This window comes from Anastrepha obliqua, chromosome 2 (assembly GCF_027943255.1).
Source record: "Anastrepha obliqua isolate idAnaObli1 chromosome 2, idAnaObli1_1.0, whole genome shotgun sequence".
Lineage (NCBI taxonomy): Eukaryota > Metazoa > Arthropoda > Insecta > Diptera > Tephritidae > Anastrepha > Anastrepha obliqua.
In genome coordinates, this window is record NC_072893.1 from 59,087,344 (window position 1) to 59,115,035 (window position 27,692).

The 27,692-nt window shown below is 31.8% G+C and overlaps 14 non-coding genes and 6 pseudogenes across 14 annotated transcripts; all 20 read left to right on the top strand.

Annotated features, from left to right (window-relative positions):
* Positions 1-8: 8 nt before the first annotated feature.
* Positions 9-127, top strand: LOC129239978 (5S ribosomal RNA). Its single transcript, XR_008582015.1, has one exon. It is a non-coding gene; the product is annotated as a 5S ribosomal RNA (ribosomal RNA).
* Positions 128-856: 729 nt separating this feature from the next.
* Positions 857-975, top strand: LOC129239979 (5S ribosomal RNA). Its single transcript, XR_008582016.1, has one exon. It is a non-coding gene; the product is annotated as a 5S ribosomal RNA (ribosomal RNA).
* Positions 976-2,592: 1,617 nt separating this feature from the next.
* LOC129239980 (5S ribosomal RNA) lies at positions 2,593-2,711 on the top strand. The gene has a single exon (XR_008582017.1). It is a non-coding gene; the product is annotated as a 5S ribosomal RNA (ribosomal RNA).
* A 729-nt stretch (positions 2,712-3,440) lies between these two features.
* On the top strand, positions 3,441-3,559 carry LOC129239982 (5S ribosomal RNA). Its single transcript, XR_008582019.1, has one exon. It is a non-coding gene; the product is annotated as a 5S ribosomal RNA (ribosomal RNA).
* Positions 3,560-4,287: 728 nt separating this feature from the next.
* LOC129239983 (5S ribosomal RNA) lies at positions 4,288-4,406 on the top strand. The gene has a single exon (XR_008582020.1). It is a non-coding gene; the product is annotated as a 5S ribosomal RNA (ribosomal RNA).
* Positions 4,407-5,135: 729 nt separating this feature from the next.
* LOC129239985 (5S ribosomal RNA) lies at positions 5,136-5,254 on the top strand. The gene has a single exon (XR_008582021.1). It is a non-coding gene; the product is annotated as a 5S ribosomal RNA (ribosomal RNA).
* Positions 5,255-6,871: 1,617 nt separating this feature from the next.
* LOC129239795 (5S ribosomal RNA) lies at positions 6,872-6,997 on the top strand (annotated as a pseudogene).
* A 728-nt stretch (positions 6,998-7,725) lies between these two features.
* On the top strand, positions 7,726-7,851 carry LOC129239796 (5S ribosomal RNA; annotated as a pseudogene).
* Positions 7,852-8,580: 729 nt separating this feature from the next.
* Positions 8,581-8,699, top strand: LOC129239774 (5S ribosomal RNA). Its single transcript, XR_008581929.1, has one exon. It is a non-coding gene; the product is annotated as a 5S ribosomal RNA (ribosomal RNA).
* A 2,647-nt stretch (positions 8,700-11,346) lies between these two features.
* Positions 11,347-11,472, top strand: LOC129239806 (5S ribosomal RNA; annotated as a pseudogene).
* A 759-nt stretch (positions 11,473-12,231) lies between these two features.
* Positions 12,232-12,350, top strand: LOC129239986 (5S ribosomal RNA). Its single transcript, XR_008582022.1, has one exon. It is a non-coding gene; the product is annotated as a 5S ribosomal RNA (ribosomal RNA).
* Positions 12,351-13,110: 760 nt separating this feature from the next.
* Positions 13,111-13,229, top strand: LOC129239775 (5S ribosomal RNA). Its single transcript, XR_008581930.1, has one exon. It is a non-coding gene; the product is annotated as a 5S ribosomal RNA (ribosomal RNA).
* Positions 13,230-15,876: 2,647 nt separating this feature from the next.
* LOC129239807 (5S ribosomal RNA) lies at positions 15,877-16,002 on the top strand (annotated as a pseudogene).
* A 1,612-nt stretch (positions 16,003-17,614) lies between these two features.
* Positions 17,615-17,733, top strand: LOC129239987 (5S ribosomal RNA). The gene has a single exon (XR_008582023.1). It is a non-coding gene; the product is annotated as a 5S ribosomal RNA (ribosomal RNA).
* Positions 17,734-19,320: 1,587 nt separating this feature from the next.
* Positions 19,321-19,446, top strand: LOC129239797 (5S ribosomal RNA; annotated as a pseudogene).
* A 756-nt stretch (positions 19,447-20,202) lies between these two features.
* On the top strand, positions 20,203-20,321 carry LOC129239723 (5S ribosomal RNA). The gene has a single exon (XR_008581882.1). It is a non-coding gene; the product is annotated as a 5S ribosomal RNA (ribosomal RNA).
* A 2,446-nt stretch (positions 20,322-22,767) lies between these two features.
* Positions 22,768-22,886, top strand: LOC129239724 (5S ribosomal RNA). The gene has a single exon (XR_008581883.1). It is a non-coding gene; the product is annotated as a 5S ribosomal RNA (ribosomal RNA).
* A 1,581-nt stretch (positions 22,887-24,467) lies between these two features.
* On the top strand, positions 24,468-24,590 carry LOC129239784 (5S ribosomal RNA; annotated as a pseudogene).
* A 763-nt stretch (positions 24,591-25,353) lies between these two features.
* On the top strand, positions 25,354-25,472 carry LOC129239726 (5S ribosomal RNA). The gene has a single exon (XR_008581884.1). It is a non-coding gene; the product is annotated as a 5S ribosomal RNA (ribosomal RNA).
* Positions 25,473-26,200: 728 nt separating this feature from the next.
* Positions 26,201-26,319, top strand: LOC129239727 (5S ribosomal RNA). Its single transcript, XR_008581885.1, has one exon. It is a non-coding gene; the product is annotated as a 5S ribosomal RNA (ribosomal RNA).
* Positions 26,320-27,692: the final 1,373 nt, after the last annotated feature.

Genomic DNA, 27,692 nt, shown 5'->3' on the forward strand with positions numbered 1-27,692 from the left:
TATAAATTGTCAACGACCATACCACGCTGAAAACATCGGTTCTCGTCCGATCACCGAAATTAAGCAGCGTCGGGCGCGGTTAGTACTTGGATGGGGGACCGCTTGGGAACACCGCGTGTTGTTGACATCCAACAATTTTTTTTCTTCATTTTATTTTTGCATTTCTTATTAATATAATATTTATTTGAAATTATAATATTTGTATTTCAATGAATTTCTTTACTCGTTTTTACTCCATTTAGTTAGTAGAATTATTTAACTCGTTTATTTATGTAATCACTCCTTTAATGTTTTCGAATTTACTTTATTTAGTTAAAGAATTAATTTTATATTTTATAAAATGTTTTATGCATAAAATTCAAGCCGAATAAAATAAGCTTGCAACAGCCACCCAAAAACTACATACAACAAGCAAACACTTACAACTGGGATAACTGAGAAATTCGCAATAAATGAGTACACCACAATAGGAATATCGGTTTATTTTGAGTTTTAAAGAAGAAAACATACATATATGACAACAGACAATTTCACTAGAAGAACAGTAGTTGCAGAGCGAAAATAACTACCACTATCCCATTTAAGCATTGCTACCAAATTTAGAAATATTATATAGTACATATATGTATGTATATAGCGAAAAGATGCTAACCCAATATTTTGGCATAAACTAACAATTGGAAAACGGTAGGGATATGTATTAAATCGTTGTACACTCATTGAAATAATTCATATAATATATGTATATATGTATATGATTTTATTAGGGTCTCGTTAGGTGCATAGGTATTGAATAAAATAGTTGGTATTCATATTTGGTTTGTTTGAAGTGAGTGTACTGGTGGGGATTTAAATTGTCAACGACCATACCACGCTGAAAACATCGGTTCTCGTCCGATCACCGAAATTAAGCAGCGTCGGGCGCGGTTAGTACTTGGATGGGGGACCGCTTGGGAACACCGCGTGTTGTTGACATCCAACAATTTTTTTTTCTTCATTTTATTTTTGCATTTCTTATTAATATAATATTTATTTGAAATTATAATTTTATACTCTGCTCTTATATTAACGTTTGCTATTTGTATTTCAATGAATTTCTTTACTCGTTTTTACTCCATTTAGTTAGTAGAATTATTTAACTCGTTTATTTGTGTAATCACTCCTTTAATGTTTTCGAGTTTACTTTATTTAGTTAAAGAATTAATTTTATATTTTATAGAATGTTTTATGCGAAAATTCAAGCCGAATAAAACAAGCTTGCAACAGCCACCCAAAAACTACATACAACAAGCAAACACTTACAACTGGGATAACTGAGAAATTCGCAATAAATGAGTACACCACAATAGGAATATCGGTTTATTTTGAGTTTTAAAGAAGAAAACATACATATATGACAACAGACAATTTCACTAGAAGAACAGTAGTTGCAGAGCGAAAATAACTACCACTATCCCATTTAAGCATTGCTACCAAATTTAGATAAATTATATAGTACATATATGTATGTATATAGCGAAAAGATGCTAACCCAATATTTTGGCATAAACTAACAATTGGAAAACGGTAGGGATATGTATTAAATCGTTATACACTCATTGAAATAATTCATATAATATATGTATATATGCATATGATTTTATTAGGGTCTCGTTAGGTGCATAGGTATTGAATAAAATAGTTGGTATTCATATTTGGTTTGTTTGAAGTGAGTGTACTGGTGGGGATTTAAATTGTCAACGACCATACCACGCTGAAAACATCGGTTCTCGTCCGATCACCGAAATTAAGCAGCGTCGGGCGCGGTTAGTACTTGGATGGGGGACCGCTTGGGGGACAATTTTTTTTTCTTCATTTTATTTTTGCATTTCTTATTAATATAATATTTATTTGAAATTATAATTTTATACTCTGCTCTTATATTAACGTTTGCTATTTGTATTTCAATGAATTTCTTTACTCGTTTTTACTCCATTTAGTTAGTAGAATTATTTAACTCGTTTATTTGTGTAATCACTCCTTTAATGTTTTCGAGTTTACTTTATTTAGTTAAAGAATTAATTTTATATTTTATAAAATGTTTTATGCATAAAATTCAAGCCGAATAAAACAAGCTTGCAACAGCCACCCAAAAACTACATACAACAAGCAAACACTTACAACTGGGATAACTGAGAAATTCGCAATAAATGAGTACACCACAATAGGAATATCGGTTTATTTTGAGTTTTAAAGAAGAAAACATACATATATGACAACAGACAATTTCACTAGAAGAACAGTAGTTGCAGAGCGAAAATAACTACCACTATCCCATTTAAGCATTGCTACCAAATTTAGAAATATTATATAGTACATATATGTATGTATATAGCGAAAAGATGCTAACCCAATATTTTGGCATAAACTAACAATTGGAAAACGGTAGGGATATGTATTAAATCGTTATACACTCATTGAAATAATTCATATAATATATGTATGTATATGAATTTATTAGGGTCTCGTTAGGTGCATAGTAGGTATTGAATAAAATAGTTGGTATTCATATTTGGTTTGTTTGAAGTGAGTGTACTGGTGGAGATATAAATTGTCAACGACCATACCACGCTGAAAACATCGGTTCTCGTCCGATCACCGAAATTAAGCAGCGTCGGGCGCGGTTAGTACTTGGATGGGGGACCGCTTGGGAACACCGCGTGTTGTTGACATCCAACAATTTTTTTTCTTCATTTTATTTTTGCATTTCTTATTAATATAATATTTATTTGAAATTATAATATTTGTATTTCAATGAATTTCTTTACTCGTTTTTACTCCATTTAGTTAGTAGAATTATTTAACTCGTTTATTTATGTAATCACTCCTTTAATGTTTTCGAATTTACTTTATTTAGTTAAAGAATTAATTTTATATTTTATAAAATGTTTTATGCATAAAATTCAAGCCGAATAAAACAAGCTTGCAACAGCCACCCAAAAACTACATACAACAAGCAAACACTTACAACTGGGATAACTGAGAAATTCGCAATAAATGAGTACACCACAATAGGAATATCGGTTTATTTTGAGTTTTAAAGAAGAAAACATACATATATGACAACAGACAATTTCACTAGAAGAACAGTAGTTGCAGAGCGAAAATAACTACCACTATCCCATTTAAGCATTGCTACCAAATTTAGAAATATTATATAGTACATATATGTATGTATATAGCGAAAAGATGCTAACCCAATATTTTGGCATAAACTAACAATTGGAAAACGGTAGGGATATGTATTAAATCGTTATACACTTATTGAAATAATTCATATAATATATGTATATATGTATATGATTTTATTTGGGTCTCGTTAGGTGCATAGGTATTGAATAAAATAGTTGGTATTCATATTTGGTTTGTTTGAAGTGAGTGTACTGGTGGAGATATAAATTGTCAACGACCATACCACGCTGAAAACATCGGTTCTCGTCCGATCACCGAAATTAAGCAGCGTCGGGCGCGGTTAGTACTTGGATGGGGGACCGCTTGGGAACACCGCGTGTTGTTGACATCCAACAATTTTTTTTCTTCATTTTATTTTTGCATTTCTTATTAATATAATATTTATTTGAAATTATAATATTTGTATTTCAATGAATTTCTTTACTCGTTTTTACTCCATTTAGTTAGTAGAATTATTTAACTCGTTTATTTATGTAATCACTCCTTTAATGTTTTCGAATTTACTTTATTTAGTTAAAGAATTAATTTTATATTTTATAAAATGTTTTATGCATAAAATTCAAGCCGAATAAAACAAGCTTGCAACAGCCACCCAAAAACTACATACAACAAGCAAACACTTACAACTGGGATAACTGAGAAATTCGCAATAAATGAGTACACCACAATAGGAATATCGGTTTATTTTGAGTTTTAAAGAAGAAAACATACATATATGACAACAGACAATTTCACTAGAAGAACAGTAGTTGCAGAGCGAAAATAACTACCACTATCCCATTTAAGCATTGCTACCAAATTTAGAAATATTATATAGTACATATATGTATGTATATAGCGAAAAGATGCTAACCCAATATTTTGGCATAAACTAACAATTGGAAAACGGTAGGGATATGTATTAAATCGTTATACACTCATTGAAATAATTCATATAATATATGTATGTATATGAATTTATTAGGGTCTCGTTAGGTGCATAGTAGGTATTGAATAAAATAGTTGGTATTCATATTTGGTTTGTTTGAAGTGAGTGTACTGGTGGAGATATAAATTGTCAACGACCATACCACGCTGAAAACATCGGTTCTCGTCCGATCACCGAAATTAAGCAGCGTCGGGCGCGGTTAGTACTTGGATGGGGGACCGCTTGGGAACACCGCGTGTTGTTGACATCCAACAATTTTTTTTCTTCATTTTATTTTTGCATTTCTTATTAATATAATATTTATTTGAAATTATAATATTTGTATTTCAATGAATTTCTTTACTCGTTTTTACTCCATTTAGTTAGTAGAATTATTTAACTCGTTTATTTATGTAATCACTCCTTTAATGTTTTCGAATTTACTTTATTTAGTTAAAGAATTAATTTTATATTTTATAAAATGTTTTATGCATAAAATTCAAGCCGAATAAAATAAGCTTGCAACAGCCACCCAAAAACTACATACAACAAGCAAACACTTACAACTGGGATAACTGAGAAATTCGCAATAAATGAGTACACCACAATAGGAATATCGGTTTATTTTGAGTTTTAAAGAAGAAAACATACATATATGACAACAGACAATTTCACTAGAAGAACAGTAGTTGCAGAGCGAAAATAACTACCACTATCCCATTTAAGCATTGCTACCAAATTTAGAAATATTATATAGTACATATATGTATGTATATAGCGAAAAGATGCTAACCCAATATTTTGGCATAAACTAACAATTGGAAAACGGTAGGGATATGTATTAAATCGTTGTACACTCATTGAAATAATTCATATAATATATGTATATATGTATATGATTTTATTAGGGTCTCGTTAGGTGCATAGGTATTGAATAAAATAGTTGGTATTCATATTTGGTTTGTTTGAAGTGAGTGTACTGGTGGGGATTTAAATTGTCAACGACCATACCACGCTGAAAACATCGGTTCTCGTCCGATCACCGAAATTAAGCAGCGTCGGGCGCGGTTAGTACTTGGATGGGGGACCGCTTGGGAACACCGCGTGTTGTTGACATCCAACAATTTTTTTTTCTTCATTTTATTTTTGCATTTCTTATTAATATAATATTTATTTGAAATTATAATTTTATACTCTGCTCTTATATTAACGTTTGCTATTTGTATTTCAATGAATTTCTTTACTCGTTTTTACTCCATTTAGTTAGTAGAATTATTTAACTCGTTTATTTGTGTAATCACTCCTTTAATGTTTTCGAGTTTACTTTATTTAGTTAAAGAATTAATTTTATATTTTATAGAATGTTTTATGCGAAAATTCAAGCCGAATAAAACAAGCTTGCAACAGCCACCCAAAAACTACATACAACAAGCAAACACTTACAACTGGGATAACTGAGAAATTCGCAATAAATGAGTACACCACAATAGGAATATCGGTTTATTTTGAGTTTTAAAGAAGAAAACATACATATATGACAACAGACAATTTCACTAGAAGAACAGTAGTTGCAGAGCGAAAATAACTACCACTATCCCATTTAAGCATTGCTACCAAATTTAGATAAATTATATAGTACATATATGTATGTATATAGCGAAAAGATGCTAACCCAATATTTTGGCATAAACTAACAATTGGAAAACGGTAGGGATATGTATTAAATCGTTATACACTCATTGAAATAATTCATATAATATATGTATATATGCATATGATTTTATTAGGGTCTCGTTAGGTGCATAGGTATTGAATAAAATAGTTGGTATTCATATTTGGTTTGTTTGAAGTGAGTGTACTGGTGGGGATTTAAATTGTCAACGACCATACCACGCTGAAAACATCGGTTCTCGTCCGATCACCGAAATTAAGCAGCGTCGGGCGCGGTTAGTACTTGGATGGGGGACCGCTTGGGGGACAATTTTTTTTTCTTCATTTTATTTTTGCATTTCTTATTAATATAATATTTATTTGAAATTATAATTTTATACTCTGCTCTTATATTAACGTTTGCTATTTGTATTTCAATGAATTTCTTTACTCGTTTTTACTCCATTTAGTTAGTAGAATTATTTAACTCGTTTATTTGTGTAATCACTCCTTTAATGTTTTCGAGTTTACTTTATTTAGTTAAAGAATTAATTTTATATTTTATAAAATGTTTTATGCATAAAATTCAAGCCGAATAAAACAAGCTTGCAACAGCCACCCAAAAACTACATACAACAAGCAAACACTTACAACTGGGATAACTGAGAAATTCGCAATAAATGAGTACACCACAATAGGAATATCGGTTTATTTTGAGTTTTAAAGAAGAAAACATACATATATGACAACAGACAATTTCACTAGAAGAACAGTAGTTGCAGAGCGAAAATAACTACCACTATCCCATTTAAGCATTGCTACCAAATTTAGAAATATTATATAGTACATATATGTATGTATATAGCGAAAAGATGCTAACCCAATATTTTGGCATAAACTAACAATTGGAAAACGGTAGGGATATGTATTAAATCGTTATACACTCATTGAAATAATTCATATAATATATGTATGTATATGAATTTATTAGGGTCTCGTTAGGTGCATAGTAGGTATTGAATAAAATAGTTGGTATTCATATTTGGTTTGTTTGAAGTGAGTGTACTGGTGGAGATATAAATTGTCAACGACCATACCACGCTGAAAACATCGGTTCTCGTCCGATCACCGAAATTAAGCAGCGTCGGGCGTCGGGCGCGGTTAGTACTTGGATGGGGGACCGCTTGGGAACACCGCGTGTTGTTGACATCCAACAATTTTTTTTCTTCATTTTATTTTTGCATTTCTTATTAATATAATATTTATTTGAAATTATAATATTTGTATTTCAATGAATTTCTTTACTCGTTTTTACTCCATTTAGTTAGTAGAATTATTTAACTCGTTTATTTATGTAATCACTCCTTTAATGTTTTCGAATTTACTTTATTTAGTTAAAGAATTAATTTTATATTTTATAAAATGTTTTATGCATAAAATTCAAGCCGAATAAAACAAGCTTGCAACAGCCACCCAAAAACTACATACAACAAGCAAACACTTACAACTGGGATAACTGAGAAATTCGCAATAAATGAGTACACCACAATAGGAATATCGGTTTATTTTGAGTTTTAAAGAAGAAAACATACATATATGACAACAGACAATTTCACTAGAAGAACAGTAGTTGCAGAGCGAAAATAACTACCACTATCCCATTTAAGCATTGCTACCAAATTTAGAAATATTATATAGTACATATATGTATGTATATAGCGAAAAGATGCTAACCCAATATTTTGGCATAAACTAACAATTGGAAAACGGTAGGGATATGTATTAAATCGTTATACACTCATTGAAATAATTCATATAATATATGTATGTATATGAATTTATTAGGGTCTCGTTAGGTGCATAGTAGGTATTGAATAAAATAGTTGGTATTCATATTTGGTTTGTTTGAAGTGAGTGTACTGGTGGGGATTTAAATTGTCAACGACCATACCACGCTGAAAACATCGGTTCTCGTCCGATCACCGAAATTAAGCAGCGTCGGGCGTCGGGCGCGGTTAGTACTTGGATGGGGGACCGCTTGGGAACACCGCGTGTTGTTGACATCCAACAATTTTTTTTCTTCATTTTATTTTTGCATTTCTTATTAATATAATATTTATTTGAAATTATAATATTTGTATTTCAATGAATTTCTTTACTCGTTTTTACTCCATTTAGTTAGTAGAATTATTTAACTCGTTTATTTATGTAATCACTCCTTTAATGTTTTCGAATTTACTTTATTTAGTTAAAGAATTAATTTTATATTTTATAAAATGTTTTATGCATAAAATTCAAGCCGAATAAAACAAGCTTGCAACAGCCACCCAAAAACTACATACAACAAGCAAACACTTACAACTGGGATAACTGAGAAATTCGCAATAAATGAGTACACCACAATAGGAATATCGGTTTATTTTGAGTTTTAAAGAAGAAAACATACATATATGACAACAGACAATTTCACTAGAAGAACAGTAGTTGCAGAGCGAAAATAACTACCACTATCCCATTTAAGCATTGCTACCAAATTTAGAAATATTATATAGTACATATATGTATGTATATAGCGAAAAGATGCTAACCCAATATTTTGGCATAAACTAACAATTGGAAAACGGTAGGGATATGTATTAAATCGTTGTACACTCATTGAAATAATTCATATAATATATGTATATATGTATATGATTTTATTAGGGTCTCGTTAGGTGCATAGGTATTGAATAAAATAGTTGGTATTCATATTTGGTTTGTTTGAAGTGAGTGTACTGGTGGGGATTTAAATTGTCAACGACCATACCACGTTGAAAACATCGGTTCTCGTCCGATCACCGAAATTAAGCAGCGTCGGGCGCGGTTAGTACTTGGATGGGGGACCGCTTGGGAACACCGCGTGTTGTTGACATCCAACAATTTTTTTTTCTTCATTTTATTTTTGCATTTCTTATTAATATAATATTTATTTGAAATTATAATTTTATACTCTGCTCTTATATTAACGTTTGCTATTTGTATTTCAATGAATTTCTTTACTCGTTTTTACTCCATTTAGTTAGTAGAATTATTTAACTCGTTTATTTGTGTAATCACTCCTTTAATGTTTTCGAGTTTACTTTATTTAGTTAAAGAATTAATTTTATATTTTATAGAATGTTTTATGCGAAAATTCAAGCCGAATAAAACAAGCTTGCAACAGCCACCTAAAAACTACATACAACAAGCAAACACTTACAACTGGGATAACTGAGAAATTCGCAATAAATGAGTACACCACAATAGGAATATCGGTTTATTTTGAGTTTTAAAGAAGAAAACATACATATATGACAACAGACAATTTCACTAGAAGAACAGTAGTTACAGAGCGAAAATAACTACCACTATCCCATTTAACCCTCCGTCGGGCGCACCCGATCTGTGAGGCACAGCTCACACATTTTTTTGTCTCACTCTATTATTTTTTACCGTTTACTACTCTTTTGCTCAATAGCTGCTTCTTATGGTGTGCTCTTTATATCAAATCAACTCAGTTTGTGTTTTCCCTTCCCAAAGTGAAGTTATACGCAGTTTGATCAGAGAAGCTCATTGCGCCCTAACTCACCACATTTTTTAAAGTAAGTATTTTCAAAATTACTGATTTCAATTAACTACTGCCCCATTTTAATACCAAATAATTTATTAACATTTAATAATTAGTTGAAAATAACCTGAGTTATTGATGTGGCCTGCAGGGCACATTGCGCCCAAACTCGTTACAAAGGTTTTATGTTTTAATTTGTTTTATATTCTTGATAGAAATGTGTCGTCGATACTTCAATCTAAATGAGTCCAAAGACGTGGAAGAAGTTATAAATTTACTGGTGGCTGATGACGACGATCCCACAATGGAAGACGAATTTGGGGAGGAAAGCGATGTTGCTTCAGATGACGAGGTAGAAGAACGGGGTGAAAATTCCGAGACAGAGCAGGATGATGAGACCGACCTAGATGATGAAAATTCTGGAGACATACATTTTTTTCTAGGAAAAGATAAGATCAGTAAGTGGAATCAAAATCCACCTCTGCGAAGTGCACGCAGAGGGCCTCACAACATAATTACTCACTTACCTGGAGTAAAAGGGAATGCAAGAAATGCTAGTACTGCTGTTGATATATGGAATAATATTTTTACCGACGAAATATTAAACATAATAGTAATATACACCAACCAATACATTGAGACCATTAGAAACAATTTTTCTAGAGAAAGGGACATTAAACCCACTGACCGTATAGAAATACGAGCTTTTATTGGGTTATTATATCTTGCAGGAGCATACAGGGGAATCGTCAATATCTGGAAGAACTTTGGGGAATAGACGATGATGGGAATGAAAGATTTGGCCTTGTCATGAATATTAAGCTATTCAAGACACTTATGCGGTGCCTTCGTTTTGATGACCGAAGTACAAGAGAGGAAAGAAAAGAACTGGATCGGCTCGCTCCAGTTCGAGACATTTTCGAGAAATTCATAAGAAGTTGCCAAGATAGTTACATTCCTGGGGAAAATATGACTATAGACGAAATGCTACCCGGTTTTCGTGGAAACTGTTCCTTTAGGCAGTATATACCATCTAAGCCAAATAAATATGGCATCAAGTGTTTTGCTCTCGTCGACGCGAAAATTAATTACGTATACAATATGGAAATCTATGCTGGAAGGCAACTAGAGGGGTCCTTTTCTATTAGCAACCTAGTTTTGAGAATGTCTGAGCCTCTTTTTGGCACTGGACGCAATATAACAGGCGATAACTGGTTTACTGATATGGATCTAGTTGACGAACTGAAACAAAAAAAACTATCCTATGTCCAGAGGACGAAAATACTCTATCCGAAGAGACCTAAAACAAGCGCAATAAAAGGATTGTTTGAGTTTTATATTTTTATTGTACCTCTAATTAATTAGTTTTCTTGATATAATGATATAATTTACAACAAAATGAAATTTTTATTGGATTCTTTCATTTTTTGTAAACTATTTTCGGTTGACTGTTTTAACTTTTTATTTTCAACCTTAATTTACGACTATCTTTTGTAACTGATAAATTTTTGTCAAATAAACAGATTTTTATGAAAATATTTAGATTTATTTCTTATTCATATCCCTTAATGCCACTTCTGTATTTCCCATATATATAAACTATGTAATTATACTTTTATTATGTGTTTTTAAAAGTGTGCCACTTAGGCACATTGCGCCCGAAGTTCACAGCCTGATAGTTGCGCCTGACGGAAGGTTAAGCATTGCTACCAAATTTAGAAATATTATATAGTACATATATGTATGTATACAGCGAAAAGTTGCTAACCCAATATTTTGGCATAAACTAGCAATTGGAAAACGGTAGGGATATGTATTAAATCGTTGTACACTCATTGAAATAATTCATATAATATATGTATATATGTATATGATTTTATTTGGGTCTCGTTAGGTGCATAGGTATTGAATAAAATAGTTGGTATTCATATTTGGTTTGTTTGAAGTGAGTGTACTGGTGGGGATTTAAATTGTCAACGACCATACCACGCTGAAAACATCGGTTCTTGTCCGATCACCGAAATTAAGCAGCGTCGGGCGTCGGGCGCGGTTAGTACTTGGATGGGGGACCGCTTGGGAACACCGCGTGTTGTTGACATCCAACCATTTTTTTTCTTCATTTTATTTTTGCATTTCTTATTAATATAATATTTATTTGAAATTATAATTTTATACTCTGCTCTTATATTAACGTTTGCTATTTGTATTTCAATGAATTTCTTTACTCGTTTTTACTCCATTTAGTTAGTAGAATTATTTAACTCGTTTATTTGTGTAATCACTCCTTTAATGTTTTCGAGTTTACTTTATTTAGTTAAAGAATTAATTATATATTTTATAGAATGTTTTATGCGAAAATTCAAGCCGAATAAAACAAGCTTGCAACAGCCACCCAAAAACTACATACAACAAGCAAACACTTACAACTGGGATAACTGAGAAATTCGCAATAAATGAGTACACCACAATAGGAATATCGGTTTATTTTGAGTTTTAAAGAAGAAAACATACATATATGACAACAGACAATTTCACTAGAAGAACAGTAGTTGCAGAGCGAAAATAACTACCACTATCCCATTTAAGCATTGCTACCAAATTTAGAAATATTATATAGTACATATATGTATGTATATAGCGAAAAGATGCTAACCCAATATTTTGGCATAAACTAACAATTGGAAAACGGTAGGGATATGTATTAAATCGTTGTACACTCATTGAAATAATTCATATAATATATGTATATATGTATATGATTTTATTAGGGTCTCGTTAGGTGCATAGGTATTGAATAAAATAGTTGGTATTCATATTTGGTTTGTTTGAAGTGAGTGTACTGGTGGGGATTTAAATTGTCAACGACCATACCACGCTGAAAACATCGGTTCTCGTCCGATCACCGAAATTAAGCAGCGTCGGGCGCGGTTAGTACTTGGATGGGGGACCGCTTGGGAACACCGCGTGTTGTTGACATCCAACAATTTTTTTTTCTTCATTTTATTTTTGCATTTCTTATTAATATAATATTTATTTGAAATTATAATTTTATACTCTGCTCTTATATTAACGTTTGCTATTTGTATTTCAATGAATTTCTTTACTCGTTTTTACTCCATTTAGTTAGTAGAATTATTTAACTCGTTTATTTGTGTAATCACTCCTTTAATGTTTTCGAGTTTACTTTATTTAGTTAAAGAATTAATTTTATATTTTATAGAATGTTTTATGCGAAAATTCAAGCCGAATAAAACAAGCTTGCAACAGCCACCCAAAAACTACATACAACAAGCAAACACTTACAACTGGGATAACTGAGAAATTCGCAATAAATGAGTACACCACAATAGGAATATCGGTTTATTTTGAGTTTTAAAGAAGAAAACATACATATATGACAACAGACAATTTCACTAGAAGAACAGTAGTTGCAGAGCGAAAATAACTACCACTATCCCATTTAAGCATTGCTACCAAATTTAGAAATATTATATAGTACATATATGTATGTATATAGCGAAAAGATGCTAACCCAATATTTTGGCATAAACTAACAATTGGAAAACGGTAGGGATATGTATTAAATCGTTGTACACTCATTGAAATAATTCATATAATATATGTATATATGTATATGATTTTATTAGGGTCTCGTTAGGTGCATAGGTATTGAATAAAATAGTTGGTATTCATATTTGGTTTGTTTGAAGTGAGTGTACTGGTGGGGATTTAAATTGTCAACGACCATACCACGTTGAAAACATCGGTTCTCGTCCGATCACCGAAATTAAGCAGCGTCGGGCGCGGTTAGTACTTGGATGGGGGACCGCTTGGGAACACCGCGTGTTGTTGACATCCAACAATTTTTTTTTCTTCATTTTATTTTTGCATTTCTTATTAATATAATATTTATTTGAAATTATAATTTTATACTCTGCTCTTATATTAACGTTTGCTATTTGTATTTCAATGAATTTCTTTACTCGTTTTTACTCCATTTAGTTAGTAGAATTATTTAACTCGTTTATTTGTGTAATCACTCCTTTAATGTTTTCGAGTTTACTTTATTTAGTTAAAGAATTAATTTTATATTTTATAGAATGTTTTATGCGAAAATTCAAGCCGAATAAAACAAGCTTGCAACAGCCACCCAAAAACTACATACAACAAGCAAACACTTACAACTGGGATAACTGAGAAATTCGCAATAAATGAGTACACCACAATAGGAATATCGGTTTATTTTGAGTTTTAAAGAAGAAAACATACATATATGACAACAGACAATTTCACTAGAAGAACAGTAGTTACAGAGCGAAAATAACTACCACTATCCCATTTAACCCTCCGTCGGGCGCACCCGATCTGTGAGGCACAGCTCACACATTTTTTTGTCTCACTCTATTATTTTTTACCGTTTACTACTCTTTTGCTCAATAGCTGCTTCTTATGGTGTGCTCTTTATATCAAATCAACTCAGTTTGTGTTTTCCCTTCCCAAAGTGAAGTTATACGCAGTTTGATCAGAGAAGCTCATTGCGCCCTAACTCACCACATTTTTTAAAGTAAGTATTTTCAAAATTACTGATTTCAATTAACTACTGCCCCATTTTAATACCAAATAATTTATTAACATTTAATAATTAGTTGAAAATAACCTGAGTTATTGATGTGGCCTGCAGGGCACATTGCGCCCAAACTCGTTACAAAGGTTTTATGTTTTAATTTGTTTTATATTCTTGATAGAAATGTGTCGTCGATACTTCAATCTAAATGAGTCCAAAGACGTGGAAGAAGTTATAAATTTACTGGTGGCTGATGACGACGATCCCACAATGGAAGACGAATTTGGGGAGGAAAGCGATGTTGCTTCAGATGACGAGGTAGAAGAACGGGGTGAAAATTCCGAGACAGAGCAGGATGATGAGACCGACCTAGATGATGAAAATTCTGGAGACATACATTTTTTTCTAGGAAAAGATAAGATCAGTAAGTGGAATCAAAATCCACCTCTGCGAAGTGCACGCAGAGGGCCTCACAACATAATTACTCACTTACCTGGAGTAAAAGGGAATGCAAGAAATGCTAGTACTGCTGTTGATATATGGAATAATATTTTTACCGACGAAATATTAAACATAATAGTAACATACACCAACCAATACATTGAGACCATTAGAAACAATTTTTCTAGAGAAAGGGACATTAAACCCACTGACCGTATAGAAATACGAGCTTTTATTGGGTTATTATATCTTGCAGGAGCATACAGGGGAATCGTCAATATCTGGAAGAACTTTGGGGAATAGACGATGATGGGAATGAAAGATTTGGCCTTGTCATGAATATTAAGCTATTCAAGACACTTATGCGGTGCCTTCGTTTTGATGACCGAAGTACAAGAGAGGAAAGAAAAGAACTGGATCGGCTCGCTCCAGTTCGAGACATTTTCGAGAAATTCATAAGAAGTTGCCAAGATAGTTACATTCCTGGGGAAAATATGACTATAGACGAAATGCTACCCGGTTTTCGTGGAAACTGTTCCTTTAGGCAGTATATACCATCTAAGCCAAATAAATATGGCATCAAGTGTTTTGCTCTCGTCGACGCGAAAATTAATTACGTATACAATATGGAAATCTATGCTGGAAGGCAACTAGAGGGGTCCTTTTCTATTAGCAACCTAGTTTTGAGAATGTCTGAGCCTCTTTTTGGCACTGGACGCAATATAACAGGCGATAACTGGTTTACTGATATGGATCTAGTTGACGAACTGAAACAAAAAAAACTATCCTATGTCCAGAGGACGAAAATACTCTATCCGAAGAGACCTAAAACAAGCGCAATAAAAGGATTGTTTGAGTTTTATATTTTTATTGTACCTCTAATTAATTAGTTTTCTTGATATAATGATATAATTTACAACAAAATGAAATTTTTATTGGATTCTTTCATTTTTTGTAAACTATTTTCGGTTGACTGTTTTAACTTTTTATTTTCAACCTTAATTTACGACTATCTTTTGTAACTGATAAATTTTTGTCAAATAAACAGATTTTTATGAAAATATTTAGATTTATTTCTTATTCATATCCCTTAATGCCACTTCTGTATTTCCCATATATATAAACTATGTAATTATACTTTTATTATGTGTTTTTAAAAGTGTGCCACTTAGGCACATTGCGCCCGAAGTTCACAGCCTGATAGTTGCGCCTGACGGAAGGTTAAGCATTGCTACCAAATTTAGAAATATTATATAGTACATATATGTATGTATACAGCGAAAAGTTGCTAACCCAATATTTTGGCATAAACTAGCAATTGGAAAACGGTAGGGATATGTATTAAATCGTTGTACACTCATTGAAATAATTCATATAATATATGTATATATGTATATGATTTTATTTGGGTCTCGTTAGGTGCATAGGTATTGAATAAAATAGTTGGTATTCATATTTGGTTTGTTTGAAGTGAGTGTACTGGTGGGGATTTAAATTGTCAACGACCATACCACGCTGAAAACATCGGTTCTTGTCCGATCACCGAAATTAAGCAGCGTCGGGCGTCGGGCGCGGTTAGTACTTGGATGGGGGACCGCTTGGGAACACCGCGTGTTGTTGACATCCAACCATTTTTTTTCTTCATTTTATTTTTGCATTTCTTATTAATATAATATTTATTTGAAATTATAATTTTATACTCTGCTCTTATATTAACGTTTGCTATTTGTATTTCAATGAATTTCTTTACTCGTTTTTACTCCATTTAGTTAGTAGAATTATTTAACTCGTTTATTTGTGTAATCACTCCTTTAATGTTTTCGAGTTTACTTTATTTAGTTAAAGAATTAATTATATATTTTATAGAATGTTTTATGCGAAAATTCAAGCCGAATAAAACAAGCTTGCAACAGCCACCCAAAAACTACATACAACAAGCAAACACTTACAACTGGGATAACTGAGAAATTCGCAATAAATGAGTACACCACAATAGGAATATCGGTTTATTTTGAGTTTTAAAGAAGAAAACATACATATATGACAACAGACAATTTCACTAGAAGAACAGTAGTTGCAGAGCGAAAATAACTACCACTATCCCATTTAAGCATTGCTACCAAATTTAGAAATATTATATAGTACATATATGTATGTATATAGCGAAAAGATGCTAACCCAATATTTTGGCATAAACTAACAATTGGAAAACGGTAGGGATATGTATTAAATCGTTATACACTCATTGAAATAATTCATATAATATATGTATGTATATGAATTTATTAGGGTCTCGTTAGGTGCATAGGTATTGAATAAAATAGTTGGTATTCATATTTGGTTTGTTTGAAGTGAGTGTACTGGTGGGAATTTAAATTGTCAACGACCATACCACGCTGAAAACATCGGTTCTCGTCCGATCACCGAAATTAAGCAGCGTCGGGCGCGGTTAGTACTTGGATGGGGGACCGCTTGGGGGACAATTTTTTTTTCTTCATTTTATTTTTGCATTTCTTATTAATATAATATTTATTTGAAATTATAATTTTATACTCTGCTCTTATATTAACGTTTGCTATTTGTATTTCAATGAATTTCTTTACTCGTTTTTACTCCATTTAGTTAGTAGAATTATTTAACTCGTTTATTTGTGTAATCACTCCTTTAATGTTTTCGAGTTTACTTTATTTAGTTAAAGAATTAATTTTATATTTTATAGAATGTTTTATGCGAAAATTCAAGCCGAATAAAACAAGCTTGCAACAGCCACCCAAAAACTACATACAACAAGCAAACACTTACAACTGGGATAACTGAGAAATTCGCAATAAATGAGTACACCACAATAGGAATATCGGTTTATTTTGAGTTTTAAAGAAGAAAACATACATATATGACAACAGACAATTTCACTAGAAGAACAGTAGTTGCAGAGCGAAAATAACTATCACTATCCCATTTAAGCATTGCTACCAAATTTAGAAATATTATATAGTACATATATGTATGTATATAGCGAAAAGATGCTAACCCAATATTTTGGCATAAACTAACAATTGGAAAACGGTAGGGATATGTATTAAATCGTTATACACTTATTGAAATAATTCATATAATATATGTATATATGTATATGATTTTATTTGGGTCTCGTTAGGTGCATAGGTATTGATTAAAATAGTTGGTATTCATATTTGGTTTGTTTGAAGTGAGTGTACTGGTGGGGATTTAAATTGTCAACGACCATACCACGCTGAAAACATCGGTTCTCGTCCGATCACCGAAATTAAGCAGCGTCGGGCGCGGTTAGTACTTGGATGGGGGACCGCTTGGGAACACCGCGTGTTGTTGACATCCAACAATTTTTTTTTCTTCATTTTATTTTTGCATTTCTTATTAATATAATATTTATTTGAAATTATAATATTTGTATTTCAATGAATTTCTTTACTCGTTTTTACTCCATTTAGTTAGTAGAATTATTTAACTCGTTTATTTATGTAATCACTCCTTTAATGTTTTCGAATTTACTTTATTTAGTTAAAGAATTAATTTTATATTTTATAAAATGTTTTATGCATAAAATTCAAGCCGAATAAAACAAGCTTGCAACAGCCACCCAAAAACTACATACAACAAGCAAACACTTACAACTGGGATAACTGAGAAATTCGCAATAAATGAGTACACCACAATAGGAATATCGGTTTATTTTGAGTTTTAAAGAAGAAAACATACATATATGACAACAGACAATTTCACTAGAAGAACAGTAGTTGCAGAGCGAAAATAACTACCACTATCCCATTTAAGCATTGCTACCAAATTTAGAAATATTATATAGTACATATATGTATGTATGTAGCGAAAAGATGCTAACCCAATATTTTGGCATAAACTAACAATTGGAAAACGGTAGGGATATGTATTAAATCGTTATACACTCATTGAAATAATTCATATAATATATGTATGTATATGAATTTATTAGGGTCTCGTTAGGTGCATAGTAGGTATTGAATAAAATAGTTGGTATTCATATTTGGTTTGTTTGAAGTGAGTGTACTGGTGGAGATATAAATTGTCAACGACCATACCACGCTGAAAACATCGGTTCTCGTCCGATCACCGAAATTAAGCAGCGTCGGGCGCGGTTAGTACTTGGATGGGGGACCGCTTGGGGGACAATTTTTTTTTCTTCATTTTATTTTTGCATTTCTTATTAATATAATATTTATTTGAAATTATAATTTTATACTCTGCTCTTATATTAACGTTTGCTATTTGTATTTCAATGAATTTCTTTACTCGTTTTTACTCCATTTAGTTAGTAGAATTATTTAACTCGTTTATTTGTGTAATCACTCCTTTAATGTTTTCGAGTTTACTTTATTTAGTTAAAGAATTAATTTTATATTTTATAAAATGTTTTATGCATAAAATTCAAGCCGAATAAAATAAGCTTGCAACAGCCACCCAAAAACTACATACAACAAGCAAACACTTACAACTGGGATAACTGAGAAATTCGCAATAAATGAGTACACCACAATAGGAATATCGGTTTATTTTGAGTTTTAAAGAAGAAAACATACATATATGACAACAGACAATTTCACTAGAAGAACAGTAGTTGCAGAGCGAAAATAACTACCACTATCCCATTTAAGCATTGCTACCAAATTTAGAAATATTATATAGTACATATATGTATGTATATAGCGAAAAGATGCTAACCCAATATTTTGGCATAAACTAACAATTGGAAAACGGTAGGGATATGTATTAAATCGTTGTACACTCATTGAAATAATTCATATAATATATGTATATATGTATATGATTTTATTAGGGTCTCGTTAGGTGCATAGGTATTGAATAAAATAGTTGGTATTCATATTTGGTTTGTTTGAAGTGAGTGTACTGGTGGGGATTTAAATTGTCAACGACCATACCACGCTGAAAACATCGGTTCTCGTCCGATCACCGAAATTAAGCAGCGTCGGGCGTCGGGCGCGGTTAGTACTTGGATGGGGGACCGCTTGGGAACACCGCGTGTTGTTGACATCCAACAATTTTTTTTTCTTCATTTTATTTTTGCATTTCTTATTAATATAATATTTATTTGAAATTATAATTTTATACTCTGCTCTTATATTAACGTTTGCTATTTGTATTTCAATGAATTTCTTTACTCGTTTTTACTCCATTTAGTTAGTAGAATTATTTAACTCGTTTATTTGTGTAATCACTCCTTTAATGTTTTCGAGTTTACTTTATTTAGTTAAAGAATTAATTTTATATTTTATAGAATGTTTTATGCGAAAATTCAAGCCGAATAAAACAAGCTTGCAACAGCCACCCAAAAACTACATACAACAAGCAAACACTTACAACTGGGATAACTGAGAAATTCGCAATAAATGAGTACACCACAATAGGAATATCGGTTTATTTTGAGTTTTAAAGAAGAAAACATACATATATGACAACAGACAATTTCACTAGAAGAACAGTAGTTGCAGAGCGAAAATAACTACCACTATCCCATTTAAGCATTGCTACCAAATTTAGAAATATTATATAGTATATGCATGTAGATAGCGAAAAGATGCTAACCCAATATTTAAGCGTAAACTAACAATTAGAAAATGGTAGGGATATGTATTAAATCGTTATACACTCATTGAAATAATTCATATAATATATGTATATATGTATATGATTTTATTAGGGTCTCGTTATGTGCATAGGTATTCAATATAATAGTTGGTATTCATATTTGTTTTGTTTGAAGTGAGTGTACTGGTGGGGATTTAAATTGTCAACGACCATACCACGCTGAAAACATCGGTTCTCGTCCGATCACCGAAATTAAGCAGCGTCGGGCGCGGTTAGTACTTGGATGGGGGACCGCTTGGGAACACCGCGTGTTGTTGACATCCAACAATTTTTTTTCTTCATTTTATTTTTGCATTTCTTATTAATATAATATTTATTTGAAATTATAATTTTATACTCTGCTCTTATATTAACGTTTGCTATTTGTATTTCAATGAATTTCTTTACTCGTTTTTACTCCTTTTAGTTAGTAGAATTATTTAACTTGTTTATTTATGTAATCACTCCTTTAATGTTTTCGAGTTTACTTTATTTAGTTAAAGAATTAATTTTATATTTTATAAAATGTTTTATGCATAAAATTCAATCCGAATAAAACAAGCTTGCAACAGCCACCCAAAAACTACATACAACAAGCAAACACTTACAACTGGGATAACTGAGAAATTCGCAATAAATGAGTACACCACAATAGGAATATCGGTTTATTTTGAGTTTTAAAGAAGAAAACATACAGTTGCGGTCAAAATAATAGTAGTGCTACTAAGGTATATAGTTTATTATGTTTATTTTTTCCTACTGACTCCTTTATTTTACTTTCTCCTTACAATACTGTTGTACATAGAGCGTACAATAAAAAAGTACCGTTAAACCGGTCAAAGTTAGCATTTGTTTTTTCAAATTCATTTTTTTCCAATGTTTTGCTGAATTGAGTCAGTCAAAATAATAGTAGTGCGAAGAGTTTGCTCTCAAAAAATACAAAATACAAATTGTTTACTTATAAAACAATTATAAAAGTGCTTTCACTCGTAAGTATTACATTTTGTTAGTGTATTTGTATATAATTTTGATTTAATTTGATTAAAACATTTTACAGCAATGGGACGAGGCAAACACTGCACGGCTGAGCAGCGGCAGCTTATAAAAAAAATGATTTCGATGGGGAAAACTTATAAAGAAGTGCAGGATATTGTTGGTTGTTCACCGACAATGATTTGTAATACCCTTAAATACAAATCGCAGCCAGAAACACGTGGACGGAATCCAGCAATGGCCACTAAAATGATTAAGCGTGTGGTAAGATTTTCCAAAAATAATCCGTTCACGCCAGCAACAAAAATAAAAACGGAATTGGAAGTGGAAGCAAGCGTGGAAACTATTCGCAGGCGTTTGCGGGAACACGATTTGGTAGCTCGCAGCCCCAGAAAAGTGCCACTATTAACAAAGCGACATGTGGCCAACCGACTAAAGTTTGCTAAGAGTCATTTGGAATGGACAGACGAGAGATGGCGAAATATTTTATGGACAGACGAGTCTAAAATTGTGCTTCATGGTGCAAAAGGATCGCGCCAATATGTCAGACGGCCAATTAACTCAGAATACAATCCGAAATATACCTGCAAAACGATTAAACACGGCGGATCCAGTATCATGATTTGGGCATGTTTTTCTTTTTATGGAGTAGGACCGATATACTGGATAAAAGAAATGATGGATCGCCATGTATACGTAAAAATCTTGGAGGAGGCCATGCTACCATATGCTCGGGAGGAAATGCCGCTGATTTGGGTCTTCCAACAAGACAATGACCCAAAACATACAAGCCGATTAGCGAAGGAGTGGTTCCAGAAAAATAGGGTTGAGGTAATGGAATGGCCTGCACAGTCTCCAGACCTCAACCCGATTGAAAATTTGTGGTGCGATGTGAAAGAGGCAGTTTCTAATTGTAATCCAAGCAACAACAATCAGCTTTGGGAAACAGTGGAGCATGCATGGAAATCAATTTCCCAGGAGAGATGTGAAAATCTTGTAAATTCAATGAATCGACGTTGTGCTGCAGTAATTGCAAATAAAGGATACGCTACTAAGTATTAATAACATACTATTATTATTAAGAAATATTGCCTTAGTCTTACTTTAACATAAAATTCCTTCCAAAAGAACACATGTCTTAGTTATCCTTTTTTATATTAATCATACTACTATTTTTTTGACCGTCCATATTCGAAGAGTTCATATGAAATATCATTTTATTTGCATTACATTGGTTTTTTTTCGAAATATTTTTTATAATTACATTGTTAAAAGTCATTACTTTTTAAAATAAAACACAACATAAAAATTTTGCGGAAAAAAATCCCACTTTTTTTCAATTTCTTTCACATGGTATGCGCACTACTATTATATTGACCGCAGCTGTACATATATGACAACAGACAATTTCACTAGAAGATCAGTAGTTACAGAGCGAAAATAACTACCACTATCCCATTTAAGCATTGCTACCAAATTTAGAAATATTATATAGTACATATATGTATGTATACAGCGAAAAGTTGCTAACCCAATATTTTGGCATAAACTAACAATTGGAAACGGTAGGGATATGTATTAAATCGTTGTACACTCATTGAAATAATTCATATAATATATGTATATATGTATATGATTTTATTAGGGTCTCGTTAGGTGCATAGGTATTGAATAAAATAGTTGGTATTCATATTTGGTTTGTTTGAAGTGAGTGTACTGGTGGGGATTTAAATTGTCAACGACCATACCACGCTGAAAACATCGGTTCTCGTCCGATCACCGAAATTAAGCAGCGTCGGGCGCGGTTAGTACTTGGATGGGGGACCGCTTGGGAACACCGCGTGTTGTTGACATCCAACAATTTTTTTCCTTCATTTTATTTTTGCATTTCTTATTAATATAATATTTATTTGAAATTATAATATTTGTATTTCAATGAATTTCTTTACTCGTTTTTACTCCATTTAGTTAGTAGAATTATTTAACTCGTTTATTTATGTAATCACTCCTTTAATGTTTTCGAATTTACTTTATTTAGTTAAAGAATTAATTTTATATTTTATAAAATGTTTTATGCATAAAATTCAAGCCGAATAAAACAAGCTTGCAACAGCCACCCAAAAACTACATACAACAAGCAAACACTTACAACTGGGATAACTGAGAAATTCGCAATAAATGAGTACACCACAATAGGAATATCGGTTTATTTTGAGTTTTAAAGAAGAAAACATACATATATGACAACAGACAATTTCACTAGAAGAACAGTAGTTGCAGAGCGAAAATAACTACCACTATCCCATTTAAGCATTGCTACCAAATTTAGAAATATTATATAGTACATATATGTATGTATATAGCGAAAAGATGCTAACCCAATATTTTGGCATAAACTAACAATTGGAAAACGGTAGGGATATGTATTAAATCGTTATACACTCATTGAAATAATTCATATAATATATGTATGTATATGAATTTATTAGGGTCTCGTTAGGTGCATAGTAGGTATTGAATAAAATAGTTGGTATTCATATTTGGTTTGTTTGAAGTGAGTGTACTGGTGGAGATATAAATTGTCAACGACCATACCACGCTGAAAACATCGGTTCTCGTCCGATCACCGAAATTAAGCAGCGTCGGGCGCGGTTAGTACTTGGATGGGGGACCGCTTGGGGGACAATTTTTTTTTCTTCATTTTATTTTTGCATTTCTTATTAATATAATATTTATTTGAAATTATAATTTTATACTCTGCTCTTATATTAACGTTTGCTATTTGTATTTCAATGAATTTCTTTACTCGTTTTTACTCCATTTAGTTAGTAGAATTATTTAACTCGTTTATTTGTGTAATCACTCCTTTAATGTTTTCGAGTTTACTTTATTTAGTTAAAGAATTAATTTTATATTTTATAGAATGTTTTATGCGAAAATTCAAGCCGAATAAAACAAGCTTGCAACAGCCACCCAAAAACTACATACAACAAGCAAACACTTACAACTGGGATAACTGAGAAATTCGCAATAAATGAGTACACCACAATAGGAATATCGGTTTATTTTGAGTTTTAAAGAAGAAAACATACATATATGACAACAGACAATTTCACTAGAAGAACAGTAGTTGCAGAGCGAAAATAACTACCACTATCCCATTTAAGCATTGCTACCAAATTTAGAAATATTATATAGTATATGCATGTAGATAGCGAAAAGATGCTAACCCAATATTTAAGCGTAAACTAACAATTAGAAAATGGTAGGGATATGTATTAAATCGTTATACACTCATTGAAATAATTCATATAATATATGTATATATGTATATGATTTTATTAGGGTCTCGTTATGTGCATAGGTATTCAATATAATAGTTGGTATTCATATTTGTTTTGTTTGAAGTGAGTGTACTGGTGGGGATTTAAATTGTCAACGACCATACCACGCTGAAAACATCGGTTCTCGTCCGATCACCGAAATTAAGCAGCGTCGGGCGCGGTTAGTACTTGGATGGGGGGGGGACCGCTTGGGAACACCGCGTGTTGTTGACATCCAACAATTTTTTTTCTTCATTTTATTTTTGCATTTCTTATTAATATAATATTTATTTGAAATTATAATTTTATACTCTGCTCTTATATTAACGTTTGCTATTTGTATTTCAATGAATTTCTTTACTCGTTTTTACTCCTTTTAGTTAGTAGAATTATTTAACTTGTTTATTTATGTAATCACTCCTTTAATGTTTTCGAGTTTACTTTATTTAGTTAAAGAATTAATTTTATATTTTATAAAATGTTTTATGCATAAAATTCAATCCGAATAAAACAAGCTTGCAACAGCCACCCAAAAACTACATACAACAAGCAAACACTTACAACTGGGATAACTGAGAAATTCGCAATAAATGAGTACACCACAATAGGAATATCGGTTTATTTTGAGTTTTAAAGAAGAAAACATACATACATATATGACAACAGACAATTTCACTAGAAGAACAGTAGTTACAGAGCGAAAATAACTACCACTATCCCATTTAAGCATTGCTACCAAATTTAGAAATATTATATAGTACATATATGTATGTATACAGCGAAAAGTTGCTAACCCAATATTTTGGCATAAACTAACAATTGGAAACGGTAGGGATATGTATTAAATCGTTGTACACTCATTGAAATAATTCATATAATATATGTATATATGTATATGATTTTATTAGGGTCTCGTTAGGTGCATAGGTATTGAATAAAATAGTTGGTATTCATATTTGGTTTGTTTGAAGTGAGTGTACTGGTGGGGATTTAAATTGTCAACGACCATACCACGCTGAAAACATCGGTTCTCGTCCGATCACCGAAATTAAGCAGCGTCGGGCGCGGTTAGTACTTGGATGGGGGACCGCTTGGGAACACCGCGTGTTGTTGACATCCAACAATTTTTTTCCTTCATTTTATTTTTGCATTTCTTATTAATATAATATTTATTTGAAATTATAATATTTGTATTTCAATGAATTTCTTTACTCGTTTTTACTCCATTTAGTTAGTAGAATTATTTAACTCGTTTATTTATGTAATCACTCCTTTAATGTTTTCGAATTTACTTTATTTAGTTAAAGAATTAATTTTATATTTTATAAAATGTTTTATGCATAAAATTCAAGCCGAATAAAACAAGCTTGCAACAGCCACCCAAAAACTACATACAACAAGCAAACACTTACAACTGGGATAACTGAGAAATTCGCAATAAATGAGTACACCACAATAGGAATATCGGTTTATTTTGAGTTTTAAAGAAGAAAACATACATATATGACAACAGACAATTTCACTAGAAGAACAGTAGTTGCAGAGCGAAAATAACTACCACTATCCCATTTAAGCATTGCTACCAAATTTAGAAATATTATATAGTACATATATGTATGTATATAGCGAAAAGATGCTAACCCAATATTTTGGCATAAACTAACAATTGGAAAACGGTAGGGATATGTATTAAATCGTTATACACTCATTGAAATAATTCATATAATATATGTATGTATATGAATTTATTAGGGTCTCGTTAGGTGCATAGTAGGTATTGAATAAAATAGTTGGTATTCATATTTGGTTTGTTTGAAGTGAGTGTACTGGTGGAGATATAAATTGTCAACGACCATACCACGCTGAAAACATCGGTTCTCGTCCGATCACCGAAATTAAGCAGCGTCGGGCGCGGTTAGTACTTGGATGGGGGACCGCTTGGGAACACCGCGTGTTGTTGACATCCAACAATTTTTTTTCTTCATTTTATTTTTGCATTTCTTATTAATATAATATTTATTTGAAATTATAATATTTGTATTTCAATGAATTTCTTTACTCGTTTTTACTCCATTTAGTTAGTAGAATTATTTAACTCGTTTATTTGTGTAATCACTCCTTTAATGTTTTCGAGTTTACTTTATTTAGTTAAAGAATTAATTTTATATTTTATAGAATGTTTTATGCGAAAATTCAAGCCGAATAAAACAAGCTTGCAACAGCCACCCAAAAACTACATACAACAAGCAAACACTTACAACTGGGATAACTGAGAAATTCGCAATAAATGAGTACACCACAATAGGAATATCGGTTTATTTTGAGTTTTAAAGAAGAAAACATACATATATGACAACAGACAATTTCACTAGAAGAACAGTAGTTGCAGAGCGAAAATAACTACCACTATCCCATTTAAGCATTGCTACCAAATTTAGATAAATTATATAGTACATATATGTATGTATATAGCGAAAAGATGCTAACCCAATATTTTGGCATAAACTAACAATTGGAAAACGGTAGGGATATGTATTAAATCGTTATACACTCATTGAAATAATTCATATAATATATGTATATATGCATATGATTTTATTAGGGTCTCGTTAGGTGCATAGGTATTGAATAAAATAGTTGGTATTCATATTTGGTTTGTTTGAAGTGAGTGTACTGGTGGGGATTTAAATTGTCAACGACCATACCACGCTGAAAACATCGGTTCTCGTCCGATCACCGAAATTAAGCAGCGTCGGGCGCGGTTAGTACTTGGATGGGGGACCGCTTGGGGGACAATTTTTTTTTCTTCATTTTATTTTTGCATTTCTTATTAATATAATATTTATTTGAAATTATAATTTTATACTCTGCTCTTATATTAACGTTTGCTATTTGTATTTCAATGGATTTCTTTACTCGTTTTTACTCCATTTAGTTAGTAGAATTATTTAACTCGTTTATTTGTGTAATCACTCCTTTAATGTTTTCGAGTTTACTTTATTTAGTTAAAGAATTAATTTTATATTTTATAAAATGTTTTATGCATAAAATTCAAGCCGAATAAAACAAGCTTGCAACAGCCACCCAAAAACTACATACAACAAGCAAACACTTACAACTGGGATAACTGAGAAATTCGCAATAAATGAGTACACCACAATAGGAATATCGGTTTATTTTGAGTTTTAAAGAAGAAAACATACATATATGACAACAGACAATTTCACTAGAAGAACAGTAGTTGCAGAGCGAAAATAACTACCACTATCCCATTTAAGCATTGCTACCAAATTTAGAAATATTATATAGTACATATATGTATGTATATAGCGAAAA